Source organism: Somniosus microcephalus, chromosome 12, assembly GCF_052327205.1.
Source record: "Somniosus microcephalus isolate GS21.2 chromosome 12, FLI_Smic_1.0, whole genome shotgun sequence".
Taxonomy (NCBI): domain Eukaryota; kingdom Metazoa; phylum Chordata; class Chondrichthyes; order Squaliformes; family Somniosidae; genus Somniosus; species Somniosus microcephalus.
Window position 1 is genome coordinate 30139750 of NC_140998.1, and position 24189 is coordinate 30163938.

A 24189-nucleotide genomic window follows, 5' to 3' on the forward strand; every position below is an offset into this window, starting at 1 on the left:
GAAATCCTTCCTTTTTGGCCAAGCTTTTTGGTCATCTGTCCGAATATCTCCTTATGTGGCTCGGTGTCAGATATTGTTTGATAACTGTTAGGGTGAAAATTATATAGCTTAAAGCAGCAACATAAAGACTTAAAGAATGTATTGTAAGAAGTGAACTTGTAAATAAGAAGCAATGGCACAAGACAAAACAAACTCAGCTTAAGACGGGGCAGGAATTAACTGTTTGTGCCTGCTCCCATTAAAACCATTGTGCTTGACATTATTGTTGAACAGTTATTGAATGTGGGAAACACTAAATATTTCACAATTATTCAGTGGTGCAGCCTTCTGCAAACAATTTGCTGGAAGCCCTTTGGATGTATTAATGCCATTCTACTATTCTATAAAGCAAAGTAGATGAATCAAAATTGTGTATATTGATGAGTTACAGTAATTGGTAGCTGCAAAACTGCCCATTTTGAAATTAAGTATTAAAAACCGCCCAAAGTTCTAGAAGGTTCCATATCATTCCTGTGAGGACAGGGGAGTTGTTGCTGGGGGAGCGTGGCTGGTTGAAGACACCTGTGTGTAATATTTTGCTATAATGTATAAAAGAAGTTTCAATACCTTGTTGCTGGGGAAACGTGATTGGATGAGGACAAGAGAATTGTTGCTGGGGGAACATGATTGGGTGAACACATTTGTGTGTAATGTTTTGCCTGTATAAATGGAGTTTCGATACCACTGAACGGTGAGAAGCTAATCACTAGACCGCGGGGTCTATGGTTCTTCTCCCAGAACATTCTGTTAATAAACAATGTACTTTTACTTTAAGACAGACTCGAGTGAATCTATTTTTCACCAACAAATTGGTGTAGTCGGCAGGATGCTCCAGCCAGTGAACCCAGACGAGAAGTCAATTTTGACCGTCCAGAAATTGAGTCACCTGGGAAGGCGGAGTGACAGTGCCGTAGCATCACGAATCAAGTAAAAGTCTGCAAAAGGTAGGAGAACACAGTTGTATGGTGTGAATTATATGAAATAGGGAACACTGTGTTGCGATAAAAGTCGTGAAGGAATGAATGGTACTTGACTGATCGACACGGACAAGGAGAATACCTGTCTCATCGATCCTAGCCTGAGCCGGAATTAAGAGGGCAATTAGGCCCCACGTGATGGCCAGGATTAAGTAGGCTGAGAGACTCAAAAGTATCCTAGGATCATGAGGTCAAGGACTATATACGTGTCTGACTGTGTGAGAAGGAAGAGAACGTAAGAGAAAGGGTAAGAGTAGGTCTGAATTGAGATACAAATGCCAAAATTGTCCAACCAGAAATTGTTTCAGGAGTCGCAGACTAGCCCGAATAGAGGAACTCAGCCGAAGGTAAGTCTGAAGTTGGACCAGTTATGGCATCGGGGAAAGAAATAGAGTGGGGACCCCCTGGGTCTCTCTCGAGGTTCTATGCAGATGACCGGAAGGGTATGGTAGACAAGATGCGGAAGGACGGGTGGGACCCGTTTCAGATGCCAGCCGCTCAGAGGCAGTGGTGGGATAAACAGAAACAAAAAAGAGGCAAAAAGGCGGGAGTCATTTTGGTAAATCAATTGGTATCGATGATACAAAAGAATAGTGAATTGTGCTGTAGATTGATGAGGCATAGAGAAAGGATAGACATATTGGAACAGGAAAATTAGTTCCTGAAAAATGGAATACAACGGAAAGATGGATATAGGATGGACAGGTCAGAACTTTGGAATGAAATAAATGTGGGACTATGCGCCGCAGGAAGGGGGGTTGAGGAAAGGCCCCCACCTTACAACAAGGCGGAAGCCACTGCACCACTAGAGGACTCAGAAAGTGAGGACGACATTAAGACCGTCAAGGCAGCACCATTTAGATGCACACAGAATGCCCAAAACCCTTTGACATACAAGGCTTTCACGCCTGCTGAGAAACAGATGATTAATCAAGATTTAGGAGAGATGAAGGCGAGGACTCGGAACGTCCAGTTCTGGCAGAAATTACAGGAACTCTACGAGATCCATGACATGCACGAGAGAGATATACATCAGTTGGTACGGGCTAAATGCCCCAGAGATAAGTGGGAACAAGTAGCTGACTTATATAAAAGTGGGGATTGGATACCCCAAATTAACGAAACCGAAGCCAATCGAAACACAGCTAGGAATAACTTTAAGAATGCGGTACAACTTGTAATGGGGGCAGCAACAGCCAACTGGGGATTGATCATGCAAATAAGGCAAAAGAAAGGTGAGAACGCAAACACCTATGGAGAATGGCTGTGGTATCAGTATCAAGAGTCATCAGGACAAGATAATCCCCTGCGGGATGATGCCGTGTTTATAAAAATGTTTAAAGACGGGTTATCCGCAGAACATCAGAAAATATTGAAAATGGGTGTGGTGGTGGCCGACACATACGACACAGCCGTAAGATGGGCTTGCCAGATAGATGGGAAGGATGACCAGCCGCATGAAAGACAGATAAAACAGGAATGGGTAGGCGCTGCTGGCACCCAGTCAGGACAGGCACCACAAAGGAAGAAAGGGGTCTGTTTTAACTGCGGGAAAATGGGACATATAGCTAAAGAATGTAGGGGCCCAAAAGAGAACCTCCTCAGTTGTAATAACTGTGGAAAATTGGGCCATACCACTAACCATTGTTGAACAAAACGGGAGACCCAAGTGAACAGAACTACCCCAAGTACCCCAGGGGATTACCAACAGTTGCTTGACTTCCTAAAAGCACAGGGAACCAAATGACGGGCAGCGGCCCCCGTTAGGAGGGAGGCAGATGAGAACCGGGTCTATGTATCAGCATTGTTAGGGGGCCGCTCTCACGAATCTACCATTACCCGTCACTAAACACAAAATGTATATAATAGATCTGGGAGGAACCAAGATCCCAGCATATCGAAGTGAAGTGCAAACATTGGAAATAGCCCGGAAGTTACTACCGGCACAATTTTATGTATGTCCCAATAATGAAGGAACAATAATGGGCATTGATTTACTAAGAGAGTTTAACTTACTAGTGGATCCCAGACAGAGTAAGATCATTTGGCCTCTGCTGGATGGGAATAAGGCAAAAACAACCAAACCTTTGTCCCATTTGGCAAAGGTAGGGAGTGCCGGGGTATTGACCCAAGATTGGAACAAGGTGAAACAGCCATATAAGGTAATATGTGAAGCAGTAAAGGCAGTATAGGCAGAATCAAAACAAGACACGGGTTTGGCAAAAACGCCCCCTATAGTAGTACCTGGCCCAAGTCACAAACCACATAAACAGTATCCAATTAAGTCAGAGGCTCAGACAGCAATAGTTAAGATAGTACGTGATCTGGAAGAAAAAGGAATAGTTAGGGTTACAGAAAGTAATACTAATTCCCCAGTGTGGCCCGTCACGAAACCGGATGGGTCATTTAGATTAACTATTGACTACACGGACCTAAATAAGGTAACCCCAAAACTGCACCCAATAGTGGCTAGTCCCGCCACGATTCTCAACGGACTGAGCCCAGAACATAAGGTCTTTACAGTTCTGGACATAGCAAACGGTTTCTGGTCCTTACCCTTGGACCCAGAATCGCAGGAAAAATTTGCTTTTACAATCGGGGATAAACAGTATACTTGGACCCGATTGCCTCAGGGGTTCCACAACAGTCCGGCAATATTTCACCGGGTGATGGGTTCTTTATTGGAGCCGATCGACCTCACCCCTTACTGGAGCACAGTACTCCAATACGTGGACGATCTGTTGACAGCGTCAGAGGACGAAGAGGGACATGCCGCAGCCCTGATTGTAATTTTACAGGCACTAGCAGAAGGTGGTTTTAAGACAAACCCAAAGAAAGCACAGATTGCACAGAGCACAGTAGCATATTTGGGGCAACAGCTGTCCCAAGGGGACAGATCTATGCCCGAAGACCGTAAGAAAGCCATACAGGATTTGCCAAGGCCAGTAACAGTAAGAGGAGTCAGGAAGGTCTTGGGGTTGTTTAATTACAGCAGGAATTTCATCCCAAACTTTGCAGCAATAGCAGAGCCAATTCAGAGACTGGTAAAAGGAGGGAACCCCGGTAATGCCGGGATTGACTGGGGACCTGAGCAGGAGAGCACATATGGGGATTTGAAACAAGCCTTAATGGCGGCCCCCGGGCTGGGATTACCCGATATGGAGAAACCCTTCCATCTCCACTGTGAGAATGAGGGAGGATTCTACGCAGCAGTGGTGACCCAGCAACATGGGGACAGAAGACGCCCAGTAGCGTATTATTCTACGCAACAGTCACCAGTTGTGGCAGGACTAGCACGGTGTGTGGCGGCACTGGATTGTGCGGCCTGGGAAGTAAAAGTGAGTGAACCAACTTTGATGACCGGGGATGTTATTTTACACACTAAGCACACTGTGGTAGAAATGTTAAACAATAACAAATTACGGTCAGTGTCCAACATGCGCAGAGCGCGTTGGGAGGTGATCCTGATTCCCCGAGACAAGTCAGTTCTGATTGTCCGCGATAGAGGGGAAAACCCGGTGGAAGGTATGTTGGGGGCAGGCGACCCCCATAGATGCGCTGACGTAGACGAGGAAGTAGGGGAAGGAAAAATACGAGATGAACCGTTGGAAGGAGCACAAGTCACCTTGTACGTTGAAGGGTCTAGAAAGTACATTGAGGGGGCCCCACCTACAGGATGGGCGGTGGTCAATGGGCAGTTGAAACCCGAGGCGTCAGGACGACTCGATGGTGGGTTATCGGCGCAGGTAGCGGAGATAGTAGCTTTAACAAAGGCGTTGGAATTGGCAAAGGGGAAAACAGCCAATATATATACAGATAGTAGATACGCCTTTGGAGTAGTACACGATTATATGACCGCTTGGGGGAGAAGGGGGTTTCTGACAGCTGGGGGGGTTTCCATCAAACATGAGGAACGGATAAAGGCTCTCTTGGAAGCCGCAGAGGCTCCCTTACAAGCAGCCGTGGTAAAAATAAAGGCACACCAGAAGGTGGAAAGCCCAGAGCAAAAAGGGAATCAGGCTGCAGATTTAGCAGCAAGACAAGCCCTTGAACAAGAACTAGTTGAGGAGAGAGTGTCAAGCGTCCAGGTAGAACACATAGACATCAGTGAGTTGCACAAAGGTGTCTCTGAAGGAGAAAGACAAGAGTGGCATCGCGCAGGGGGCAGGCCAGATTCCGGGGGAATCTGGCGAAAGGATGGAAAGGTGGTGGCTCCGACATGTATCCGACAGATACTCCTGGAATTGCACCATGGGGATACCCACACAGGAAGGGAAGCAATGATTGAGTTATTAAGTAAAGAACGGTGGTGGCCGGGTTTGGGAAAGGATGCGGCAAAGTACTGTCAACGGTGCCTGAGGTGTGCACAGTATAACCCAGGGCGACCAATAAAGATACGATTAGCCCACCAACCCCGACCACGGGGGCCATGGGAAAATATACAGATAGACTTCACGGGTCCACTTCCCACTTCCAGGGGACAAAAATATTGTTTGGTAATCATAGATCAATTCACCAGATGGGTTGAGGCGTTTGCGACTCGGGATTGTACACAGCCACCACTGTAGCTAAAATCATGGCAGAAGAAGTAATTCCCAGATGGGGAGTGCCAGTACAGATCGATTCCGACCAAGGGACACATTTTACAGGAGCTGTAGTGAAAAAGATATGTGAATGGATGGGAATAAAACAAAAATTCCACATCCCCTATCATCCCCAAAGTTCCGGGATGGTGGAATGAATGAATCGAACTTTAAAACCAACCCTAGCCAAGGCCCTAGGAGAAAGGCAACAGCAATGGGTAGATGTGTTGCCAGCCGTATTAATGAAGTTGTGGGCAATCCCGAATCGAACGACGGGCTTATCCCCGTACGAATTAATGACGGGAAGGGCAATGCGGCTTCCCCGTGGAATAATAACTGGTGGGGAAGAGGTAGGCCCCCTCAAGGACAAAATCCATAGATACGTATTGGAATTAAGTGACCAGTTGAAAGAAATGAGGCAACAAACTCGGTATCGGCAGGAGGAAAAGGACAAAGATTTGGAGTTAACTGCGCTCCCGTACATTCCTCTGGCGGGGACTAAAGTAATGGTTAAAAATCTACCTGAGAAACCCGGATTTGCACCAAAGTGGTCAGGGCCATACCAAATTCTAATTAGTGGGGATACGTGTGCTTGCATTGATATGAAGGGCATGGGACGATGGAAGCACTGGACGCAGTTGAAAGTCTATGACCCTTCATCAGCTTAGCAATGGCTACACCAGAACAGATACCCTTTACAGATAGCGAAGAATATATCAGGCAATACAAAGAATGGGAACGGATGATAGTACAAACATTGGTATGGATAATATGTATTATCCTAATGGGATACACCTTGGGGCGCATCCTGAAGTACGTATGGGAACAATCCCGCCGACCCCAACTAACCCCAAGGTGGGAGGAAGTCCAAATGGTTATGTTCGAGGACTTAAGCTAATGATATTTTATCCATCCCCACAGGAGAATAGAATCTACAAGCAACAAACAGTTAGGGTTGGCGATATAGCCTTTGGGAAGTTGTTAACATAAAGTGATAAGAATTGTTCGATGTTAATGCAAGCGTAATGCGTGCGTGATTTCCGGTTCTTGTTAAAAAAAAAGGGGGACTACTGTTGTAATAATGGAAAAAGGGATACTGCTGTTATGTGCGTGTGTAGTGGGTGCCTGCCTAATTGTTATGATGAGACAGGTCCCCGGACCAGAGAATGATAACAAGCGACATAGAGAACTGACGGTGAATACCTTTTTGTATATGTCCCACAAATATGCTACGGAAAACAATAAGGAAGGAGGTTGTTGGGTATGTACCCAAATCCCTATCCACTCTAAAGGAGGGATTCCTCTTAGACCTGTCCCACTTAATCTGTTAGAAGTAGTAGAGTGGTATATATACCAGAATGGCACACGCCAATCCCCCAGGATGATAAGAGTTGCGTCTGTGGTAACAGACGGAAAGAGAGAGGCATCCTCTACTTTGTCATTTTACCCCATGTCTGCAGAGCCCTGGGAAGCGGGGGGATATTATATGAATACCTTCGAAGGGTGGTACCAACCAGGGTACGACACTCCCAACAGCCTCCCTTCCTCACCCTCACCAAGGCCACAGGTATGGGAAGGCTACCGGGGACAATATGTTTAGTGAGGAATTTGACTGGGGGAATATTCATAGGCATTAGTCGGTGCGCGTATAATTTTACAGTAACTGGTACTGCTGACAGGGTTTTCCCTTTATACGCCCTCTCAGTATTATGGTTGTACACTGGAAGTCCCATACGCCAACCAGACAGGTACTTTCAACTACTCCCTGGTATCTACAGGGTTTGATGTTGATAAAACCACCTCGTACAATGGGACATACTTTATTTGTGGCCACAAGGCATACCCCTGGTTGCCACGGGGCTGGACAGGATCATGTTACCTGGCATATGTGGTGCCATACATTTATCACTTGCCCTCTCTAGCGAATCATTATCATTATCGATCCAAAAGAGCTATTACTGAAACAGAACGATTCTTCGCTATCCTATTCCCCGGGTATGGAACGGCCAGGGCAATAAAAGAAATTCGGCTTGTAGTCTTGATTCTTGAGGAAGTAGCTAATGATACAGCTGAGTCACTGAGTAAAATTAACACCGAGATGGTGGCAATACGCACAGTTGCCTTACAGAATAGAATGGCTCTAGATTATCTGTTAGCGGAGAAGGGTGGGAACATGTGCCCTGATAGGATCTGAGTGTTGCACATACATTCCTGACAGTTCAGAAAATATAACTAATTTGGTCGAACATATTCGGAAGGAGGTGGGAAAACTTAGACAACCACCTGAATCGACTCAGTGGAATTGGACAACCGGGTGGTTGGGATCAATCGGACCCTCATTGTTACATGGATTGATGTTGGTCTTTGTTATAATAATCCTAATGTACTGTGCATTCTTAGCGATAAAATGTTGTTGTGCCCAATTGGCAAAACCTGCCGCACCAGTCGGACAGGAGTATTGTAACGTTCGAGAGAGGGCTTTGTTTATTTAGGAGTACAAACAGTTAGATGGAAAATGCTTATGCGCAGGTAATGTTTGTATGAATATTTGTATAAGAAATGTCTTAGAGATAGAGTAGGGTTCAACCAGTGGTTATGGCATAAGGCACAAGAAGAAACAAATAAACAGATGAAGAAAGAAACACGAACAAAAGAAAAGGAGAAAATGGATATCAAAGAGAAGGACATGTTTTTGACACATCAGATAAGAATGAAGGATCAAAATGGACAATAGCCAATAATGGCATAAAGGAATCATCAAGAGTGTCATAAACAATTGTGATCATTGTTGGATTTCGTAAATGGATAACAAGGAGCTGCGTGCCGCCATTTTTACCCTGGTACATTGGTTCCCAGGACAAATCAAGTTTTGATCAGGGACCAACAGGAGGGACAGTTAGGGTGAAAATTATATAGCTTAAAGCAGCAACATAAAGAGTTAAAGAATGTATTGTAAGAAGTGAACTTGTAAATAAGAAACAATGGCACAAGACAAAACAAACTCAGCTTAAGACGGGGCAGGAATTAACTGTTTGTGCCTGCTCCCATTAAAACCATTGTGCTTGACATTATTGTTGAACAGTTATTGAATGTGGGAAACACTAAATATTTCACAATTATTCAGTGGTGCAGCCTTCTGCAAACAATTTGCTGGGAGCCCTTTGGATGTATTAATGTAATTCTACTATTCTATAATGCAAAGTAGATGAATCAAAATTGTGTGTATTGATGAGTTACAGTAATTGGTAGCTGCAAAACTGCCCATTTTGTAATTAACTATTAAAAACCGCCCAAAGTTCTAGAAGGTTCCATATCATTCCTGTGAGGACAGGGGAGTTGTTGCTGGGGGAGCGTGATTGGTTGAAGACACCTGTGTGTAATATTTTGCTATAACGTATAAAAGAAGTTTCAATACCTTGTTGCTGGGGGAACGTGATTGGATGAGGACAAGAGAATTGTTGCTGGGGGAACATGATTGGGTGAACACATTTGTGTGTAATGTTTTGCCTGTATAAAAGAAGTTTCAATACCACTGAACGGTGAGAAGCTTATCACTAGACCACGGGGTCTATGGTTCTTCTCCCAGAACGTTCTGTTAATAAACTGTGTACTTTTACTTTAAGACAGACTTGAGTGAATCTATTTTTCACCAACAATAACGCTCATGTGAAGCACCTTGGGACATTTTACTACGTTAAAGATGCTTAGTAAACACAAGTTGCTGTTATCTATATGGGATAGTTTGCTCTTCCTAAAATGCCACATTAAATTTTACACTGTTGCGAGCTCTCGTAAAATTAATTCATGTAGCTTGAAACTTCCACAGAGTTCAGCTGATGCCTCAATGGGTAATTGAACCATGTGGAGCTATACTGAACCATACAGTCTAAGAATGTTCCCGGTTCTATTCCTGGTCTATGCTAAAGTTCATCCCATCCTCTGTCGTCGAATTACAGTATGCAGATGATGCTTACATCTGCGCTCACTTGGAGGTCGAACTCCAAACCATCGTCAATACCTTCACTGGAGCGTACGAGAGCATGGGCCTTACACTAAACATCCGTAAGACAAATGTCTGTAAGATTTGCAAAATTTCTACATTTCCCCAAAAGGGACCCTGCGTGGACATTTTAACTTAAAAGGGTACCCAAGATGGCATCCACGCCTCGTGGCAGAAAGCCTGTGAGATTTTAAAAACTTGGACTCTGCAGCACAGGCAGCTTGTGGAGAAATCAAAACCAAAGCTGCAGTTTCTGTGAAGAGAGACTTTGCATTTTGAAAACCAGACAGGACTTTGAATTATGTATTAGACCAAATCGGAGACAGATCAAAACCCAGTTAGGCCTATAATTAAGGCCATCAAGCTGTTTGCATAAATAATCGGGAACAGCTTAAGGAAGCCATCGAGGCTGGACAGGCCCATTAAGATGTATTAATAACAAAACAAGTCAATTATCAGGCCAGTAGATGCGATTACCGGCCATCTAAAAACAATTAGTGTAGATTGCTACCATTATTTAAAATAGCCCGCCAAGATTGGGACAAAGAACTAACCTGATTTGGCGTGCAGATAAGGGCCGTCCGAAGGAGTATAATGGTAGGCCCACTGGCAACCTTTTCTCTCTGCTCTCTGCCCTTGCTCCCGGCTCCTGCTCCGGCCCCTCACCCTCGTGGCTACTGCTCTTCCCCCGTCCCACACTCACTGCCCAGCCACTGCCCGTGCCTTCCCCATTCCATCAGGGACGCCCGGCATTGCGCCAGGTGGACATGAACAAATGAGGCCAGACGAGGCGGGACGCGACGAGGCGAGGTGGTGAAGAAGATGAATGGAAAGACGTTTGAAGAAAAGCTTCGAATAATCGGGCCTTCAATCCAGCTGACCTGCGACTATCTTCATGCAAACTCCAACTGTCGGCCGAGGAAGAGGAACCATCATCCCTGTGAGGTAAAGTACCCAAGCAGAGACTTTAACTTTGGGGTACTTATACCTGGACAACGCCCTGGCAGCACCCTGAGACCACGTGACGACAGCAGGCTCCAGGGAGCACAAAGAGCGAACCACAAACCCCACCGCTGTTTTGAATTCAGCAGATCTTTTGATTGGTGAGCATGAATTCTGACCCCTCTTAGCTTAATCTAGTTAGATATAGGGGGTGGGATAAGGATAAGGGGATTGTTAAGATAGTTTGTTTTCCCTCAAAATGCCATGTGTTCCCCATTCCCTGTATAAGTATAGTTATTTTGTATTCGCCTGTAAATTTTATACTAGTAACTTTTCATAAGATTGTGTTAATTTCCTTTTCAATAAAATCTTGGTTTTGCTTACATCCAAACCACCTGTCTACTCGAGTCTTTTCTGTATCGCTGCCTGTACCGAAGTCCGGTGTCTAGAACCCAGGGCCGTGGGAGCGATTCAAACCGCTCACAAACAGTCAGAGGCATAACTGACTGGGCGCATGCGCCAACCACCACACACCACCCCCTACAGGTCCTCTACCAACCTGCCCCCGCCACACAGTACTGCCCCCTGATTATCAAAATCCACGACAAGGCCTTGGACAACGTGGACCACTTTCCATACCTCGGGAGCCTACTGCCAACAAGGGCAGATGTCGATGACGAAGTCCAACACCGCCTTCAGTGTGCCAGTGCAGCCTTTGGTCACCTGAGGAAGAGAGTGTTTGAAGACCAGGACCTCAAACCCGGCACTAAGCTCATGGTCTACAGAGCAGCAGTGATACCTGCCCTGCTTTATGCCTCGGAGACATGGACCATGTACAGCAGGCACCTCAAAGCACTGGAGAGGTACCACCAACGCTGCCTCCGCAAGATCCTGCAAATCCATTGGCAGGATAAGCGCACCAACGTCAGTGTTCTCACTCAGGCCACCATCCCCAGCATTGAAGCTTTGACCACGCTCGATCAGCTCCGATGGACGGGTCACATTGCCCGATATGAGACTCCCAAAACAAGTGCTCTACTCGGAGCTCCGACACGGGAAGAGAGCCCCAGGTGGGCAGAGGAAACACTTCAAGGACACCCTCAAAGCCTCCTTGAAAACGTGTAACATCCCCACCCGACACCTGGGAATCCCTGGCCCAAGACCGCACAAAGTGGAGGAGGAGCATCCAGGAAGGCGCCGAACACCTCGAGTCTCTTCGCCGGGAGCAAGCGGAAGCCAAGCGGAAGGAGCGCATGTCAACCCAAGCACCCCACCCACCCGTCACTTCAACCACCGTCTGCCCCACCTGTGACAGAGACTGTAGGTCCCGCATTGGACTCATCAGTCACCTGAGTGCTCATTTTTAATGTGGAAGCAAGTCATCCTCGGTTCCGAGGGACTGCGTAAGAAGAAGAAGGGAGAAGAAGATGCTAAAGTTCATTGATCTCAGCTAAAATGATGCACAAGGGGGAGACTTTCAACTGTCGAGCACCCATTTCTCGGCTGTTGAAAATCACCTTCTGCCCTCGCGCTTGCCCAGCTCAATCAACTTTCAGGCAGGCCTTCAAATGGGCACCCAGCCCTCCCACCCACAACAGGTGGGAGGCTGTTCAAATATGCAAACCGAGGTCCTTTTAAGTAGAAATGGGTAAAGCGTGCTGATGCTAGCCAGTCCCACTTTCCCCAGGCCTTGATAGTCCTAACCGCCGATCCTTAAAGGGACCGCCGGAGGCCTCTGCTAAAAAGGTATGTGTGTTTTTAAAGATTTTTGTGAGGTGGGTGTGCTCCAACAGAAATCTTCTAGCCCGCTGCCTTCGTGCTCTCAACGCACCTCCCTCCCAACACAGACTAGGGGGCATAGTCTCGGGATAAGGGGCCATTTAAGACTGAGTTGAGGAGGAATTTCTTCACTCAGAGGGTTGTGAATCTTTGGAATTCTCTACCCCAGAGGGCTGTGGATGCTGAGTCATTGAGTATATTCAAGGCTGAGATCGATAGATTTTTGGACTGATGGGGAATTAAGGGATACGGAGATCGGGCAGGAAAGTGGAGTTGAGATTGAAGATCAGCCATGATCTTATTGAATGGCGGAGTGGACTCAAACGGCTGTATGACCTACTCCTGCTCCTAATTGTTATGTTCTTATGTTCTTAACAGCCCCCCACCCCATCCTGGCATCTGCTCCAGCCCCAAACTGACCTTACCCGCCGACCGGCTGCCTAAAGTAGCCAGGTAATTTTCACCAGAGACCAGAGAGCTGAACCGGGACAACCGTTTTCTGCTAGTGGCTCGGCGAGAAAATGTTAATGCGACCCGATCCTAAAAGTGGTTCAGGTCTCTTGGCTGCCTTGATGGATGGGCAACTGATATCTTGCCCATTTAGCATGCCACCCAAACCTCTCCCTCACAGTCTCAGCTAGAGGAGTACATAATTAACCTCGGTGTCCATGGGCTATGCAGAACCCTGAAAACGAAGACATTCCTCCTTGATCCTAAAAGTAACTTTTACGCTACTTCTTCCCTTTGATGGATACCACAAGTATTTTTTATCCTCCCTGTGTTAGGAAACCTGGTGGCAGGAATGACGTATGAAGAGAGATTGGGTCGATTGGGCTTATACTCGCTAGATTTAGAAGAATGAGAGGGGATCTCATTGAAACTTATAAAATTCTAACAGGACTAGACAGACTAGATGCAGGAAGGCTGTTCCCGATGGCGGGGGAGTCCAGAACCAGGGGTCACAGTCTAAAGATAAGGAGTAAGCCATTTAGGACTGAGATGAGGAGGAATTTCTTCACCCAGAGGGTGGTGAACCTGTGGAATTCTCTACCACAAAAGACAGTTGAGGGCAATTCATTAAATATATTCAAGAAGGCGTTAGATATATTTCTTAAGGCTAAGGGGATCAAGGGATATGGGGAGAAAGCAGGGGCAGTGTACTGAATTTAGATGATCAGCTATGATCTCATTGAATGGCGGAGCAGGCTCGAGGGGCCGAATGGCCTACTCCTGCTCCTACCTTCTATGTTTCTATGTTTCTAAACATTGAATGGCCTTAAAGTGTCCCTTAAATAGGGTTAGGGCTTCGACAGGAGTCAGTGACACAGAATTGGAGGCAGCCAGGTGCTTCCCCGCAGAGTATAATGGGAAATTGGAGGAGCGTTGCTGCCAATACAAACAGTGATTGTGAATGGAGCAGGTGAAGGAGAGAAGAGGTCCTCAAATAAAAGAGTTCAGGCCAATTAGCCCTTCTGTTAATCACAACTGTTGTACATGGTTGGCACACGGTGAAGCTTTCGTTTTACACAGAGCAGGGCGCTGAACTATTCAGAAGGGTTTAAATAAATGTTCTTCAAACAAAGGTTTGAGCTGGGATATTCAATGCAACACCACTGAATGGCTTCTCTACGGGAAAAATAAATAAAAGCGGATGATCTCACTTGTCTGCGCTGGTCTTGGCAGATCTTCAAACGATGGGATATTTTAAGCTTTGGTAGAACTGAGATGTTTGTTTCATTTTACTGAGATATAACTACTGGCAACAAAAAAATAATCACTGAAAAATGCATAAACTTCACCTAAAATAACATTTTGATTTATGAATGAAGATCAATTAATCTTGGTTCTTCAAAGAGATTAACGCAAGATCTCCATTATAGAAGGAGTGGTACCATCAACGCCCCATTAAAGAAAAATCAAACAACTAAAGGAATTGTGATTCATTTTCAAATCCTTTTAGGTTTTGCTTTGTTGATTTTGCGAAAGGCCTTGTTTAAAATGAATGACGATGACCTCATCTGAGTTGCTGAGCTTCACAGAGCAAAAGGAGCTAAATGTACATTGAAACAGTTGAAATGCTGTGCCCTCCCTTAGGTTAATTATTGCACCTTATTGATATCAATTGAGATGTCTCGAAATAGACTGTACAGCACAGAAACAGGCCATTCGGCCCAACTGGTCCATGCCAGTGTTTATGCTCCACATGAGCCTCCTCCCACCCCCCCCACACCTCCATCTAACCCCATCAGCATAACTTTCGATTCCTTTCTGTCTCGTGTGCTTATCTAGCTTCCCCTTAAATGTATCTATGCTATTCACCTCAATTTACTGGGTACGGTAGCATAGTGGTTATGTTACTAGTAATGGATTAGTAATCCAGAGGCCTGCGCTAATGATCCGGAGACGCGAGTTCAAATCCCACCACGGCAGTTAATTAAATAAATCTGGAATAAAAAGCTAGTATCAGTAATGGTGACCATGAAACTATCGGATCGTCGCAAAAACCCATCTGGTTCATTAATGTCCTTTAGGGAAGGAAATCTGCTGCCCTTACCCGGTCTGGCCTATATGTGACTCCAGACCCACAGCAATGTGGTTGACTCTTAACTGCCCTCTGAAATGGCCTAGCAAGCCATTCAGTTGTACCAAACCGCTGCAGAAAACAATAATAAGAATAAAACTGGATGGACCACGGCACCGGCTTCGGACAAGACAAAGGCACACCAATCCAATCGACCCTGCACAGTCCTCCTCACTAACATCTGGGGCTTTGTGCCAAAATTGGGAGCGCTGTCCCACAGACTAGTCAAGCAACAGCCTGACATAGACATACTCACAGAATTATACCTTTCAGCCAATGTCCCAGACTCCTTCATTAGCATCCCTGGGTGTGTTCTGTCCCACAGAGGTGGTGGCATAGTGGCATACAGTTGGGAGGCCTTGGGGGCCCTCAACATTGACTGCGCACCCCATGAAGTCTCATGCCATCAGGTCAAGCATGGGCAAGGAAATCTCCTTCTCATTATCATCTACCGCCCTCTCTCAGCTGATGAATCAGTACTCTTCCATGTTGAACACCACTTGGAAGAAGCACTGAGGGTAGCACTGGCATAGAATGTATTCTGGGTGGGGGACTTCAATGTCCATCACCAAGAGTGGCTCAGTAGCACCACTACTGACCGAGCTGGCCGAGTCCTGGAGGGTACAGCTGCCAGACTGCTGTCATGCTGAAGACTTGTGCTCCAGAACTGGCCGCGTCTCTAGCCAAGCTGTCCCAGTACAGCTACAACACTGGCATCTACCCGACAATGTGGAAAGCTGCCCAGGTATGTCCTGTCCATAAAAAGCAGGACAAATCCAATCCGGCCACTTACCGCCCTATCTGTCTACTCTCAATCATCAGCAAAGTGATGGAAGGTGTCGTCGACAGTGCTATCAAGCGGCACTTACTCACCAATAACCTGCTCACCAATGCTCAGTTTGGATTCTGCCAGGACCAGTCGGCTCCTGACCTCATTACAGCCTTGGTCCAAGCATGGACAAAAGAGCTGAATTGCCACGGTGAGGTGAGGGTGGCTGCCCTTGACATCAAGGCAGCATTTGACCAAATGTGGCATCAAGGAGCCCTGGTGCTCGCTAACCTACATTGACTCCTGGTTAAGTAACGCCTCAATTTCAAAATTTTCATTCCTGTTTTCAAATCTCTCCATGGCCTCACCTCTCCCTATCTCTGTAATCTCCTCCAGTCCCACAATCCCCCCTGAGATATCTGCGCTCCTCTAATTCTGTCTTCTTGAGCATCCCTGATTATAATCGCTCAACCATTGGTGGCCGTGCCTTCTGTTGCCTAGGCCCTAAGCTCTGGAATTCCCTGCCTAAACCTCTCTGCCTCATTACCTCTCTTTCCTCCTTTAAGACACTCCTTAAAATCTACCTCTTTGACCAAGCTTTTGGTCACCTGCCCTAATTTCTCCTTATGTGGCTTGGTGTCAAATTTTTTGTCTTATAATACTCCTGTGAAACGCCTTGGGATTTTTCACTACATTAAAGGTGTTGTTGTTGTAGAAACTTAAAGTCAATGGGAATCAGGGAAAAGACTCTCCACTGGCTGGAGTCATACCTAGCACAAAGGAAGATGGTTGTGGTTGTTGGAGGCCAATCATCACAGCCTCAGGCCATCGCTGCAGGAGTTCCTCAGGGCAGTGTCCTAAGCCCAACCATCTTCAGCTGCTTCCCTCCATCATAAGGTCAGAAGTGGGGATGTTCACTGATTACTGCACAGTGTTTAGCGCCATTCACAACTCCTCAGATAATGAAGCAGTCCATGTCCACATGCAGCAAGACCTGGACGACATTTAGGCTTGGGCTGATAAATGGCAAGTAATATTCGCGCCACACAGGTGCCAGGCAATGATTATCTCCAACAAGAGAGCGTCTGACCACCAGCCCTTGACATTCAACGGCATTACCATCATCGAATCCCCTAACATCAACATCCTGGGGGTTATCATTGACCAGAAACTTAACTAGATCAGCCACATAAATACTGTGGCTATAAGAGCAGGTCAGAGGCTGGGTATTCTGTGGCAAGTGTCTCACCTTCTGACTCCCCAAAGCCTTTCCACCATCTACAAGGCACAAGTCAGGAGTGTGATGGAATACTCTCCACTTGTCTGGATGAGTGCAGCTCTAACAACATGCAAGAAGCTCAACACCATCCAGGACAAAGCAGCCCACTTGATTGGCACCCCATCCATCACCTTAAATCAATCAAATCAAATCAAATCAAATCAACTTTTATTGTCATTGTTAGTGCACAAGTGCAGTACAACGAAATGTAGGCTTGCGGCTCCCGAGAGTGTACAATTTGGATTAGGACACTTAAACATTTCAACATACATTTGTACATATATATTAGCATAAATATGACCATAATAAAGTGCATCGGCAGATGTGCAGGCTTTAGTGTTTATTTGTGGAGTTCAGTAGGATGACAGCCCTGGGAAAGAAGCTGTTCCTAAATCTGGTCGTACGGGTGCGAATGCATCTGTAGCGTCTTCCAGATGGTAGGAGGGCGAACAGACTGTGGCTGGGGTGGGTAGGGTCTTTGATGATGGACCATGCCCTCCGTAGGCAGCGTTTCTGATATATATGTTCTATGGTCGGTAGCCGGGTGCCGGTAATGCATTGGGCAGTTTTGACTACCCGCTGCAGGGCTTTCCGGTCATGGGAGCTACAGCTGCCGTACCATACCGTGATACAGTTTGTCAGGATGCTCTCTATAGTGCAGCGGTAGAAGTTAGAGAGGATCGGGGGTGACAGATTACATCCCTTCAGCCTCCTCAAGAAATATAGGCGCTGCTGGGCCTTCTTCACCAGAGAGGAGGTGTTGAGCGACCAGGAGAGGTCTTCCGTGATGTGGACTCCGAGGAACTTAAAGCTGGCCACCCTTTCCACCTCCGCCCCATTGATGTGGATGGGGGTGTGACTTCCGCCTTTGGACTTCCTGAAGTCCACGATTATTTCCTTTGTTTTCTTGGTGTTAAGGGCCAGGTTGTTGTCGGCGCACCACTTCACGAGATGCTGGACCTCCTCCCTGTAGGCTGACTCATCGTTGTTGGTGATCTGGCCTACTACCGTGGTGTCATCTGCAAACTTGATGATGGTGTTGGAACCATTAACGCCACACAGTTGTGGGTGAAGAGGGAGTAGAGGAGGGGGCTCAGCACACATCCTTGTGGGGCCCCCGTGTTCAGGGTCGGGGGGGGAGGTGTGGTTGCCTAATTTGACAGACTGGGGTCTGTTTGTTAGGAAGTCCAGGGTCCAGTTGCAGAGGGAAGTGTTCAGGCCAAGAGTTTGGAGTTTGGTGGCCAGCTTGTTGGGGACGATAGTGTTGAATGCTGAGCTGTAGTCTATAAACAACATTCTGATGTAGGTCTCCTTACCATCTAGGTGATTCAGTGCCGAGTGTAGAGCAGTAGTGATTGCATCCTCCGTTGAAGCATTCACTCATCTACAAAAGGCACTGCAGCTACTCACCAATGTTTCTTCAACAGCATCTCCCAAACCTGCGACCTCTTCCACCTGGAAGGACAAGGGGCAGCAGGCACATGGAACACCACCACCTCCAAGTTCCCCTCCAAGTCACACACCATCCTGACTTAGAAGTATATCGGCCGATCCTCCATCGTCGCTGGGTCAAAATCCTGGAACTCCCTCCCTAACAGCACTGTGGGAGTACCTTCACCAGACGGACTGCAGCGGTTCAAGAAGGCAGCTCACCACCACCTTCTCAAGGGCAACTAGGGATGGGCAATAAATGCTGGCCTTGCCAGCGACACCCACATCCCATAAAACAAAAAAACCCCACAACTATTATGCTCTCAGACTAAATTCCTTTTTTCTTGTTATACATACAACAAGTATTTTTTGAACAGTGAATTTACTGTACTTTTTATTGCTAAGTCTCCCATTCTCATATGGAAAATTTCATATATAATCATTCTGGAAATTATGGGGTAGAAATTTCTCCTCATTGTGCCCATTTTCTGAGCAGAGAACAGGGGCAAAAAGGACCATTTTCAGGGCGCAACGCCCTGCGCCTCCATTCCGGTATCGCCTTGTTGGTAAAGGCAGTTTTGCAGGACGGCCACCTAAAACAGGTGTAAGGCCCTTGACGAGGGTTCTAATGTCTGTGTTCTGCCCTCGCAACGCGATTCTATGCAGAGCTAGACAGATAGCGAACAACTCGATATCTTCCAATAAAATCACAAGGCTTGACTTTTCTTGTAACGCTTTACTGAACGATTCTAATTGTAAAACTGAAATACAACACAGAAATGGAAGCACACATTAGTATACAGGCGCATAACTGATATGTATACACAGATTTAGGTACGCCTGAGCAACACAGTACATTTAGTAAACTGGGAGGCATTCTCTTTAAATTAGCCCTGTACATAGTGTATGAAAATACAGCTACTAGTTAATCAGCTAGGCAGAGAAAAGTTACAACTAAACATTTTCTACAACATACAGTGCACATTAATCATCTCTAGCATTCTAGAATACTTACAGACAAACAATTTCCAAGACTCAAGCATGGGGACAATACAACTGCCCGGAGCCTGTGCTGCTGTAGGAGCACCGTGGTGTAGGTCTGTGTCCCAGCGAGGACTCCACGAGGACTACGTAGCAGTCCTGTGGGGAGCGTGATGACCTCATCACGCTCGGTAGCGTTGTCCGCGCTTGGGGCGTCACGTGATGCGCGTGGTCGCGTTTCTGGCCGTGGAGGCCGAAGTCGGGAGCGGGAGCTGGAGGCCAGGCTGAGCCGATGCTTGCCGCGGGAGCGGAAGATCGCGTCGCTCCCGGCGGCTGGTAGATGCGGCCGAAGACGCTAGGCCGGGCTGTGCCGGCAGCCTTTCTGGAAGGCCGAGTCGGGCCGGCAGCCGCCTCACGCACGTCACGTCGTACGTGCCGTGACGTCAGCGCGCTACGTTGTACGTGACGTGACGTCAGCACGCTAAGGCGCGTCTTAAAGGGGCAATGGCCCTAAAAGGTAAGTTAAAGGGGCAACGGCCCCAACAGGTAGGTTATACATATATAAGTAAGTTAAATACATACAGTGAGGTTAAGTTAGAGGGAGAGGCAGCACAGTCTGTATTAACCCCCCCTGGCCAAATTGGTTTGAATTGAGCAGAGCAGGTGCCGGGCCTGCTCCGCTCAGGATTCCTCAGCGACCGCCAACGAAAGATAAATTTAAGTTAAAAAGAAATTAAAAGAAGCGTTCCTGTGCAGCCAGGAGGAGCTGGCGTGTTGGCGTGCCGCCGACTATAGACCCGAAAACTACCCATAACCAATTTTCACCCCATGTGTTCTTCATTCACATTGCCTTGTTTTTCTTATTTTTTTCTAAAGTAACTTATCGTCATTCCTCAATCATTCATTCACCAGTCTTTTATTATCCAAGTAATTAAATCCAGAAACTCCTATTTAGAAAGTTCAAGGGGGCAGATTTTCACATTGTGCAATAGTGTAAAACAGGCAATAGCGAATCGGCAGCCAGTTTTACATCTCACCCGATTCCATTGACTTCAATAATGGAAATAAAAATCGCGAGAGATGTAAAGCGGGCGGCCGATTCTCTCTCACCTGTTTTACACTATCGTACAAAGTCAAAATCTGCCCCCAAAGTGTCATAACTTTCTATTTTTCCTGACTCTAGCCATAGTAGAATTTCATTAAATGCTCCCTGGTCGTTGCTGATACGAACCCATGTTGGAACATGGTGGGTCATGGAAAGCAAACCACTGAGTACCAGGAGTAGATTGTTTGCTGTTTTTCGCTGCAGCCTCCAACATGTATTCAGCGTGCCCCGGTGCCTTCGCGTTTCTTCAACCACAATTAACCCTTAGAATGCCAGGTCCAGGTAAAGGGCACACGCCAAGGCCGGGATATTCCTTGGAGCTGCGAACCGCTCCACTGCCGGAAGCGTGGCGTAAACCTCATCTGGTGAAGTTACGCTGGCAGAGCAGGAGCAGCTCCGAAGAATCTCCCGGCCCATGATCCTGCATTAAGCACTAATATAGTACAATATAATAACACTACTTAAATCTCAGGGGTAGCTCTATTGCTGCGACATTAACTACAAAAATAACTTTAAAATATTACTAAATAAAAACTGTTTTGCTTCTGTGCATCTTGTCTTCTTCCACCAACACATTTTCTCTTTTTCTCCATTTTGATCATTTTACTTTTTTTTTAACTGATTTCAGTATCTAACTTGATGGATTGATTCCAATGCATAAACTGGGATAACCACCATGGAAAAGCAAGAAGAGGTTTCCCAACAGAAATTTAGAAACTCTGTCGACACACTCCACGATTGAGAGGACCCAACAGCCTGCTTTCAATCTTCCACCAATGGTACTCGGGAGATCATCCACTGGAGTGACAGCAAGCTGGGAGGGTGAGGGAGTCATGGGGGGGTGGGGGGGAGGGGGGCGGGGGCGTGGGTTGGTGAGTGAATGACTTGATTTTCAACCTGGGCGCAATTCTCCATTACTTTATTTTTCATTGATTCTCGGGATGTGGGCATCACCGGCAAGGCCAGCTTTTATTGCCCATCACTGGATGGTGGTGGGCTGCCTTCTGGAACTGCTGAGTGGTTTTGAGACAACTGAATGGCTTCCTAGGCCACTTCAGAGGGCAGCTAAGAATCAGGCGTATTGGTGTGGAGCTGGGGTCAGTTAAGGATGGCAGGTGTCCTTCCCTAAAGTTGTGTTTTTTACGACAAACCAACTGCTTCAAGGGCACTTTTACTGATAGCAGGTTTTTATTTAACTGATTTAAAATTCTCCAACTGCCATGGTGGGATGTGAACTCCCTGGATTATTAATGCAGACCTCTGGATTGCTAGTCCACAGCATAACAAAGACCACCTCCTTCCACCTCCGTAACATCGCCCAGCTCCGCCCCTGCCTCACCTCATCCGCTGCTGAACCCCTCATCCATGCCTTTGTCACCTCTAGACACGACTATTCCAACACACTCCTGGCTGGCCTTGCACATTCCACCCTACGTGAACTTGAGGTCATCCAGAACTCGGCTGCCCGTGCCCTAACTCACACCAAGTTCCCGTTCACCCATCACCCCTGTGCTCGCTGACCTACATTGGCTCCCGGTTAAGCAGTGCCTCGATTTCAAAATTCTCATCCTTGTTTTTAAATCCCTCCATAGAGTTATAGAGTTATGATTTTCATTGGGCCGTTGAGGCAGGATTGGAGGCGTGTGGGGGGTTAAAATCGCAAAATCGGGGGCCACGAACCCATCCCGCCCCCAACCCGCCTCCATGCCAGTTTCAAAGGGGGCGGATACCCGACCTGTGCTGGGACCCGCCTCCCCGAGGCGGGAAGGGGATTAGTGCCAATTAATTGCCTGTTAACAGGTAGTTAACAGGCAGTTTTTAGCCTAATCCCTATTTTTATCTCTGAAGTGTGGGATTCCCGACAGCGCCAAACCATGCCAAGTTAGCGAGGCAGACCGTCGGGCTGAAAGGCTTGGAGGGTTCGAGATGTCCGGTGTTCAGGTGAGTGATGGGTGCATGAGTGCAGAGGTAAGTGTGTTTGGTGTGTGTAAAGTGTTTAAATAAGTTTTACTTACCTTTACAGCTTTCCTTCCTTCAGGTCTCGGGAGTCCCTCATCTCACTGGCACAGAAAGCAGAATGGCCGCGAACTGTCAAAAATTGCGGCATTCAGCTTTCTGTTCTGGAGAGATCTCTAAGTCAGCCAGAGAGGAAGGAATTAACTTAGTGTACAGATTGTCAGTGTTTGACAGCTTCAAAGAGCTGTCAAACACTGATATTTCATCTGTCAAAAGCTCTTGACGGATGAAATGTCAATCTGTGACGTCACCTGTTGCTGGGTGGTCCTTAATTGGCCTGCTGAGCCCGCTGGGCGGGCTCAACAAGGTCAATCAAGTGAAAATCGCGTGGGTTGGCCACAACTCGATGGAGGCGGGACTACAACCCCAAAAGTTGTAGTCCCGCCTCCTACACGCTTCCAGTATCAAAATCCAGCCCATAGAATTATAGAGCACAGAAAGAGGCCCTTAGGCCCATCGTGTCCACGCCGGCTATCAAGCCCTGTCTATTCTAATCCCATTTTCCAGCACTTGGTCTGTAGCCTTGTATGCTATGGCGTTTCAAGTGCTCATCTAAATGCTTCTTGAATGCTGTGAGGGTTCCTGCCTCTACCACCCTTTCAGGCAGTGAGTTCCAGATTCCAACCACCCTCTGGGTGAAAAAGTTTTTCCTCAAATCCCCTCTAAACCTCCTGCCCCTTACCCTGAAACTATGCCCCCTGGTTATTGACCCCTCTACTAAGGGGAAAAGTTCCTTTCTATCTATCCTATCTATGCCCCTCATAATTTTGTACACCTCAATCAGGTCCCCCCTCAGCCTTCTCTGCTCTAAGGAAAACAACCCCAGCCTGTCCAGTCTCTCTTCATAGCTGAAGCGCTCCAGCCCAGGTAACATCCTGGTGAATCTCCTCTGCACCCTCTCCAATGCAATCACATCCTTCCTATAGTGTGGCGACCAGAACTGCACACAGTATTCCAGCTGTGGCCTAACTAGCGTTTTGTACAGCTCCATCATAACCTCCCTGCTCTTATATTCTATGCCTCGGCTAATGAAGACAAGTATCCCATATGCCTTTTTAAGCACCTTATCTACCTGTCCTTTTTTCAATGTTACAAGTGAGATTTTCCAGGTTGCTGACTCAGGGTGGACCCTAGGCTAGACTTCCTATCTCACATCTGCTCCATTGCCAAGATCACTTCAACCCAACTCAGGAACATTGCCCACTTATGCTCCTACCTCAACTTCTCTGCTGCTGAAGCTCTCATACCATCAATCATTTCCTCAAAGATGTTATCTTCACTGGACTTCACCCTTCATAAATCCCTGCTAATCCAGAATTCTGCAACTTGAGTCTTTTCCTGTTGAAAGCACATACCCAATGCCAATTTCCCAGCTCTACCAGGCAGTCGTAAGGATCACAAAGATAAGTATTGCGCGTGGGAGTCCATTCAGCCCATCTGACTCCTCCTTCCATAAAATCCTACAATTTGTCTCATTATCACAGCATCTAACTTTCCCTTGACTGACTCCAGCGTTTTGACCTCCATTTACCTACCCAGAAAACTATTCCAGGCATTCATCACTATTTGTGTGAAGTACTTTGTAACATCAGTCCTGAATTTTCCTTTTTACCAGTTTGTATCTATAATTTCCTTTTCCTGCAGCTATTGTTTCATTATGAATAGTACTTAGGATCAACCTTTTCTATTCCATTTATTATCTTATAT